The 8,784-nt window shown below is 46.5% G+C and overlaps 1 pseudogene; it reads right to left on the bottom strand.

The window, feature by feature from the left end:
- Positions 1 to 6,305: 6,305 nt before the first annotated feature.
- On the bottom strand, positions 6,306 to 7,458 carry LOC119361071 (annotated as a pseudogene).
- Positions 7,459 to 8,784: the final 1,326 nt, after the last annotated feature.

The raw sequence follows: 8,784 nt of genomic DNA, 5'->3' as shown, positions 1-8,784 counted from the left end.
TAACCTTCGTTTGGCACGGCGCAATCTCCATCATTTGATCTTGAAACTTCGGGCCTGCATTCAAAGGTTAAAAGGAGTTAGGATGCAGAGGCCGGGGTAACCCCCTTTTCGAAAAAAAAAAGAAAGTGAAATTTTGACTGATTTCTGTGCGAATAGCTGGAAACGTCTTGCCTGTTGAGGCCGACGGGTACGTGTTAATATAGGCGGGGCGCACCTCCCGTACAACGCATACAAAGTAGTTTGGATACAGGAGATATTCAGGGAGAAGATAGAACTTGGAGAGAAAGAAACAACTCATGTATATCTATCCTGACTACCTCCTGGTGCGGGTCAAGGATGACACACCAATATACGTCAATGTATACCGTACCAATATAACAGCATGTTTGACACCCTCCCTTAATCACAACTTCATCAAGTTGAGATTATGCTTGAAGTTTTCAAAGCTCTTTGTGGGCAGGGGCTTTGTGAATCCATCTGCAATTTGATCTTTGTAATGCACAAACCGGATGTCAAGTTGTCTTTGAGCAACTCTTTCTCTGACAAAGTGAAAATCTATCTCTATATTCTTTGTTCTAGCATGGAACACAGGATTGGCAGAAAGATAAGTAGCACCAAGGTTATCACACCACAAGCATGGAGCTTGTTTGCCTTTTACGCCAAGCTCTTTCAACATAGACTGAACACATATGATTTCAGCTGTGGCATTTGCTAGTGCCTTGTATTCTGCCTTAGTGCTTGACCTAGAGACAGTACCCTGCTTACGTGCACACCATGATATCAGATTAGGTCCAAAAAATACTGCAAAGCCTTCTGTGGAGCGCCTGTCATCCAGGCAGCCTGCCCAATCAGAGTCAGAGAAAGCACTGACAAGAGTAGAGGATGACTTGCTGAAATTCAGACCTATACTCAGAGTATGTTTAACATATCTAATGGTAAGCTTTGCAGCTGTCAAATGAACAGTAGTAGGTGCATGCAAAAATTGGCAAACTTTGTTGACAGCAAATGAAAGATCAGGCCTGGTAAGAGTTAAGTACTGAAGAGCCCCTACTAGACTTCTATATTTTGTACTATCTTCCTGACTCAAAGGTGTACCTTCGAGAAGTGACAACTTTTCTGAGCTTGATAATGGTGTGAGAGAAGGTTTACAACCTTGCAGTCCTGCCTTTTTAACCAGATCAGTTGCATACTTAGCTTGAGAAAGGTGAAGTCCATTCGAATGCTTCTTTGCCTCACCAAGAAAGTAGTGCAAGTCTCCAAGATCCTTTAACGCAAAGTCTGCACTTCCTTTAATTGCTTCATCAGATGAACTAGTTACAATTATACCATCAACATAGATGAGAACAAATATGCATGTATTGGATCTGTTATAGATGAACAATGACGTGTCTGACTTAGAGGGGATAAATCCAAGTGTTTGCATCTTGTGACAAAGACGTGAGTACCACGCCCTTGGAGCTTGCTTCAATCCATATAATGCTTTATCAAGTTTGCACACATAGGAGGGAGTTTTCTTACTTTGAAACCCAGGAGGTTGTTTCATATACACTTCCTCTTCCAGAACACCGTGAAGAAACGCGTTTTGTACGTCAAGCTGCCTGAGACTCCATCCCCTGGAAACAGCAATGGACAAAACAAGATGAATGGTGGCTGCTTTTACCACAGGACTAAATGTATCCTCATAGTCTATAACATATCGCTGTTTGAAGCCTTTTGCAACTAGCCTAGCCTTATAGCGATCAATAGTTCCATCAGATCTCCTTTTGATCCGAAAAACCCACTTACAACCAATCAAGTTTTTACCTTGCTGTGGAGGAACCAAGTGCCAGGTCTTGTTTTTCTTTAATGACATGTATTCTTCATTCATTGCCTTCTTCCACTTATCATCACGAAGTGCTGCATCAAGAGTCGCTGGCTCATCTGGTTCTCCTGTGGAACAGACCAAGCCATATTTGGTTACATGTTTATAATTTAAAGGCTGAATTAAACCTTGTTGGAGCCGTGTTCGTCGCGAAGGAGGAGCTACAGAGTCCGCAGCCACAGAGGATCCGGAGGGCTGCATGGATGGATCAGCAACAGATCCCGAGGGGGATCCTGCCGCGAACCCAGTAGCAGGTGCAGCAGCAGCCTCAGTCAGCGCGGGGTTGGCCGGATCTTCTGTGGTCACTGGCTGAGGCGCCTCGTCATGGGTGGATGCAGAAGATCCCAAGGCGGGGACCGCTCATCATTGCGTGGTTCGGTCGGTTGATCAACACCGGTGGGGCCAGCTTCAGAGACCCGCGTGGATCCGCGCCGCTGATACGTGACGGGACGGGCTCCGTACCGCATGCTGCCTGGAGCGACCCGCGTGTCGGGGAGGGCCCACGTGTCGGTGGTGGAGACGCGCGTATCTAGCGGGGCGGCGCGCACGCCTGCACCTGGCGTCCCTGCACCACCAGATTCCGAGGAGGATCTGGTCAGCGGCTGCGCTGCCGATCCCGAGGCGGATCTGATCTGCTGCTGCTGCGCTGCCGATCCCAAGTGGGATCTGTCCCCTGGCGCGTTGTCTCCTGCCACGGGACACATGAAATATGGCCCGGATTTTTCACCTTGTTGATTATTTGCTTCACAATTTTCTCCTGTTTCATCAACACAAAGCTCATGCATGCCATTAGATGAGTTAGTCAATGAATGATCATCAATATTTAGTCCCCCTTTGTCAAAACTAGTGAGATGGGGGGGGGTAGGAGGAGAATTTCTTCTCGAAGTAGTGCACCGGCGTTTGGGTGGAGATCGGCAAATGGAAACTTGGTTTCATCAAAAACGACATCACGGGAGATGTACACTCGCCCGGTGGAAACATCTAAGCACTTGACACCTTTGTGCTGTGCGCTATAACCAAGAAATACGCACTGTTTTGATCGAAACATGAGCTTGCGGTTGTTGTAGGGACGAAGGTTAGGCCAACATGCACACCCAAATACACGAAGGGACTTATAGTCTGGTTTGGTGTGGAGAAGTCTTTCTATCGGAGTTTCATTATGAATAACACGACTAGGGAGCATGTTGATGATATGGACTACGGTTAAAAACGCTTCATCCCAGAATTTTAGAGGCATGGATGTGCCAGCTAGAAAGGCAAGGCCAACCTCGACAATATGTTGATGCTTGCGTTCTGCTGACCCGTTTTGCTGGTGAGCATGAGGACATGACACTTGATGTGAGACACCAAGTGTTTGGAAGAAGGAGTTTAACTTTTCGTACTCCCCTCCCAGTCTAACTGGACAGCAATGATTTTGCTGTCAAATTTTCGCTCAACAAGAGCTTGAAAGTTTTTGAACACTTGAAACACATCAGACCGTTTCTTTAAAAGATAGATCCAAGAAAATTTGCTAAAATCATCGATGAAGCTAACATAATAAGTGTGTCTGCCAACAGAAGTAGGGGCAGGACCCCAAACATCAGAAAAGATCAATTGTAGTGGTTTGGTAGAAACACTGCTAGAAATAGGGTAAGGCAACTGATGACTTTTAGCTTTCTGACATGAATCACAAATTGTCTCATTATGACGCTCACCAACAAACGGGAGATTATTTTTCCTAAGTAATTTTTCAACTAAAGAAAAAGATGCATGTCCTAAACGATCATGCCATCGTGTGGACGAGAGCTTGATAGCACCACAAGCATATTTATTTGGTCTTCGAAACTCCGGAATAAACGGATAGAGGCCACCAACGCATCTACCTCGATAGAGAACTGTCCTCGTTGCCTGATCCTTGATCAAAAACAAGTAAGGGTGAAATTCAAGAAATACATGATTATCAAGGGCAATTCGATGGACAGAAAGAAGACTCTTGTTGGCACTAGGAACATGCAGAATTTTTCTAAGATGAATATTACGATGAGGGGTACGAAATATTGAGTGACCAAAGTGACGTATACTCATACCTTCTCCACTGGTAGTATGGATTTCATCCTTGCCGCGATATTTCTCCTTCATGGTTACTTTTTCGAGCTCATTGGTGATGTGGTTGGTAGCACCACTGTCAACATACCAGTTCGTGTCGACACCATATGAGCCATCAGCCGCTGCAGCGACCTTTTCTTCATCTTGGGAGTCGTAGTCGTCCTCCTCATACCTGTACTAGCAATCTTTTGCTGTATGCCCGACCTTGCCGCAGATCTGGCACTTAGGGGTGTCCGGACGGTTCCTGCCGCCGCCACCAGCACCGCGTCCGCGACGTCCTCGGCCACCAGATTGGGGTGGCGCAGTGCCACGGTTGCTGCCGCCGGACCTGCCCTTGTTGCGAGAGGAGCCACGGGAGCGAGAGCCGCCGCCCCGCCCGTGAGTGGCCGCGTTCGCGGATGATTTGAAGCCGCCGCCACCGGCCCCCTGGAAGTGAGCCATGCGCTGATCGAAATTGGATAACATGGCAAAGAGTTCATCAAGGGTTACCCCGGTCACGCGAGCGTCGAGGGCAGACACCAGAGGCTGATAGTCGGCGTCGAGCCCATGGATGATGTAGGAGGCGAGTTCGTCGTCGGGGATCGCCTTGCCTGCGGCGGCTAGCTCATCGGCATAGCCGCGCATGGCGGCGAAGTAGGAGGCAACGGAGAGACTCCCCTTCTGCGCGTTGATGAGGGACGTTCGTATGCTATTGATGCGGCTGGCAGACTGAGACGAGAACATCCCAGCGAGCGTCGTCCAGAGCGCGCCCGCGGTGGTGACCGTGGTCACCGTGAGCAGCACCTCACGTGTCAGGTTGTTCAGCGGGTATCCCAGAACCTGCTGATCCTCCCGGACCTACATTGGGTGGAGAGGGTTGGGCGTTGACGAAACCTCATTGCCGTCCTTGGTGGTGACGAGGAATTTCGCCGGCTCCGGCTGGGTGCCGTCGACGTAGCCGTAGACACCGGCGCCGCGCAGCTGAGGGATGACTTGTGTGCGCCATAGCACATAATTTGTGCGGGTTAGCTTCTCGGTAACTTGGCTATTGAGGCTGGTTTGGGATGCGCCGGAGGTGGAAGACATGGCTAGGGCTAGATGGAGTTTGCAGGGAGCTTTGATGGGAAAAGGATAGCTCTGACTACCATGTGCGAATAGCTGGAAACGTCTTGCCTATTGAAGCCGACGGGTACGTGTTAATATAGGCGGGGCGCACCTCCCGTACAACGCATACAAAGTAGTTTGGATACAGGAGATATTCAGGGAGAAGATAGAACTTGGAGAGAAAGAAACAACTCATGTATATCTATCCTATATCTATCCTGACTACCTCCTGGTGCGGGTCAAGGATGACACGCCAATATACGCCAATGTATACCGTACCAATATAACAGCATGTTTGACAATTTCATTAGCAAAACTAGGCCTTTATTATTTGATCTCCAATAGACCAAGAAAGGAAGCCTATCTGAATCTTTCCTTAATCTTTAGTTAGAAGCAGAGTTTTCTGTTGGAACACTCTACTCCCTCCGTCCGATAAAGAGTGTATGTTTGGCTTTAAAATTTGTCCACAAAAAAGTGTACTTCTATCTTCCCAATGCACTTTAAAGTAGAAAAAAAAACTTCTTTCTCATCACACGATAATCAAGACTAATAACAATCTACACATGGTCTTCTTAATTTCTACATGCACTTAACTCATTGGGGACTGATTAATTAAAGAGGAGAGAGATGGTGGCTTGCATTTTTCCAATGCATTTTTTACTTGACTTCATAATTTGTCCTAAAGTCTCTAGATGTTCACTCTTCACCGGATGGAGGGAGTACTTGCAATAGCTTCAGCTGGTGGCATCCTTGTTGGGATGTGTCATTCGAAGTTGCCAACTAAAAATCATGCATATGCCATGTTGGGATGCATATCCCTTGGTTCACAGAATACATTCACTCGATCCAGTTTCAGTACCACACATGCAGAGAATATTTCTGCTTAATCTGATGTAACTGTATACTTGTCAAAAGCAAAGCATCATATAGTCCCAGGTGTAATGTAGAGTTGTATTGCAAACTCAAGTAGCTGATATCAGGCTCTATCTACAAAAATGAGATCTTATCCACAAACAGATGTAAACAATTGCACATGAAAAAACACCACAATGATACTGAGCCTAAGAAAGACATGTAATCTTACATATAACAAACTTATAAGGTAGTAAACCGGGGCACATGCCGAATAATTTTTCGTCAGTGCAGGAGGGTAGCATATCACCCCTGCATCAACAAAATAAAATGACAGGGTTCACCGACTAGCATATTTACACAAGGTAGTTCAGCATCTAGAGCATAGGAACGGTCATAGAGGCACTGATAGTAGAAGATGACACTACACCGAAGGTTCTTGGGCTAGAAGCTCTGAGTAGCATGGCACATAGTACCGATACCCCTCAAGGCCGTCTCGTATCTCGTTAAGTTCCCCGGTGCTGATATTGTAAGAGATAAGCTTCATTGTCTTATGGTCAGAGAGGACAACAAGCTCTCTCTCCAACTCGAGAGCGAGAATCCGATAATCGCAGTTCCAAAACCAGTCAGAGACACCACCGATGCCTCCATTGTCATAGCAAACCAAGTCTTTCCTTCCAAATGCATCTGCCATGTTAAGATGGCACTTCAGGGTCCAATGCCATAAATGATGAGCATAATCCTCCAAAGTCCAAACTACAATGGAATGACCACTCCTATCTGGCAATGCAGCCATCAGTAAAACTACTCACGGGTGCATAGTCAAATGGCAAGTCAATGGTGTAATGATAGGGCAGTATGCCATCGCTCAATGTCTCCAAACCTTCAAACACCAAAACTTGTTGTCCCCTAATCTCCACGCACAACATTCCATTAAGAAATAAGTGAGGCTTCCCCCATGAAAAAGTTATCTCAGAATCCCATTCATCATCCACAAGCCACGTGGAACCGGCAGATGAATACATCTCAAGTTTGCCCACCAAACTGAAGAAATGAATGCGATTAAAGTTGAAGACATAGAAGTGTGGTGACCATGAAGGATCAAAGGCCAAAATAGTTGTACGACGGTAGCTATCAGTCCCAACAAAAGTATCAGGAAGTATTCTCCACTCTCGTGTTGCTGGGTTGCACACAACAAAGAGGCAAATGCCTGGAGAAGTATAGCTGCTCTTGTACTTGCAGAGGACTAGACCATTGCAGCAGTCAAGAAACTCTAAATGCTCATAGTGTGGTACGTCAGCAAGAATTCCATCGATTTCTCCATCATCTCGGGAAAGGCTTACAAGCGGGATAGCAGACTTATTGCGGGCTTGGTACAGAAGTCCAGTGGTTACTTTTTTGGGCAGCCTCTTGCGGTAGTCTGGATCGGAGGAGAAGGCAGACCAGGCCTTATAGGCACATTTGCAGCGGCAAAAGTCCTTGTATGTCAAGCGGGAGAGGATATCGACCACTAGATCATCAGTTAACTTAGCAGCGTTAACTTCCTTGCGAAGGTCCATGTCTTCGTGTCAGCCTACTGACACGAAATGAAAATTTGGCACTTATCAGAAATGAATGATAAAAAATAAGGCAAAAGGAAATAGTTGATATGGAACTTCATCCCATTCGAACTGACAATTTCATTTTATTTCACTAGTAACAAATCAACTTATTAACCCAGCACTTTCTATGACTCGTATTCCTTGAATTTCATGCATCTCATGTCATTCCTACTCTTAGCTAGATTTTGCAACAAAAAGGATGCCGCGGACCTACTTTTACCTAGACAAATCAAGGGAACAAATTGTTTCTGGTGTTTAATAAGTAGAATGAAAATCCATCTGATGATTTACTAATGGGTTACTGAGATATGTACTCATAAGACATTTAATCGAGGGATGCTGAAATTAACTTTTACAAAGAAATAGGATGGCATACTGCATGCGTCAATCCATTGGTAGCATTGCATTCTATCTACTAGTATACATACTAAATCAAGCACAGTGGTAGTCCTAACCATAGCACACCCTACTTCCAGCAAAGGGAAAGCGAAAAAATGGTGGCTCCCAGCACACGGAAATTAAGCAGGAAGAGAAAGCATGGAACTCACCAGAAATCAGACCTGCAGGCAGGGCCGTGGCGACAGGTCAGGAGGCGGCGGCTACTTGGCGGTAGAGGTTTAGCGTGGATGAGGAACTGAGCTCAGATCTGGAAGGAAAAATGGCAAGGCCAATTGAGCACAACCATGCGTATGGTAGTAGAAAAATGATGGGGGCCGAAGGGTGGAGGTGCAGGACGGGGTTCTCACAGTGCAGCTTGTTTCTGGTCGCGGCGAAGGAGAGGCCGCCGCCAGTTAAGGGCCAGAGCACGGGACCAGAGAGAGGTCAGAGGGTTTTTTTTAGCTTGAAGGTTTCTTCAGGGAGGTCAGAGGTGTGCGCGCCAGGGTCTACAAGTGGCTGTTGGGCTTCGAGGAGCAGTGTTTTCAGATTTCAACTCCAAACTTTTCTCAACTTTCAAGTGCGCAAAGATTTAACTTACAAAATTAGATGGAATATTTTTATTCCTATTATTAAAGAGGATTCGCCGTCGTGATGGTTCGATTACCATTCTACCCCTCAATCACACACATAGTCCGATCCAGAACATCTGATATAATCACACACTAAAAAAACAGCATTATTCTAAGCGAACGAAAAAACTGAAAAAGAGCACTTAAGCATCAAAATAGTGCTTGAGGGACCTCCCCTCCCCCCGCACGTGTCGCTCACACGAGCGACTGGGGGAGGGGGCAAACCCTAGCCATTGGCCTCAGCCCCCCTTCCTCGTCGTCGCCGGGGAGCGCTGAGGGGCAAAGCCTGCCAGCG

Source organism: Triticum dicoccoides, chromosome 1A (assembly GCF_002162155.2).
Source record: "Triticum dicoccoides isolate Atlit2015 ecotype Zavitan chromosome 1A, WEW_v2.0, whole genome shotgun sequence".
Classification (NCBI taxonomy): domain Eukaryota; kingdom Viridiplantae; phylum Streptophyta; class Magnoliopsida; order Poales; family Poaceae; genus Triticum; species Triticum dicoccoides.
Note: the sequence above shows the minus strand (reverse complement) of the source record. Positions and strands in the feature narration are given on the sequence as shown.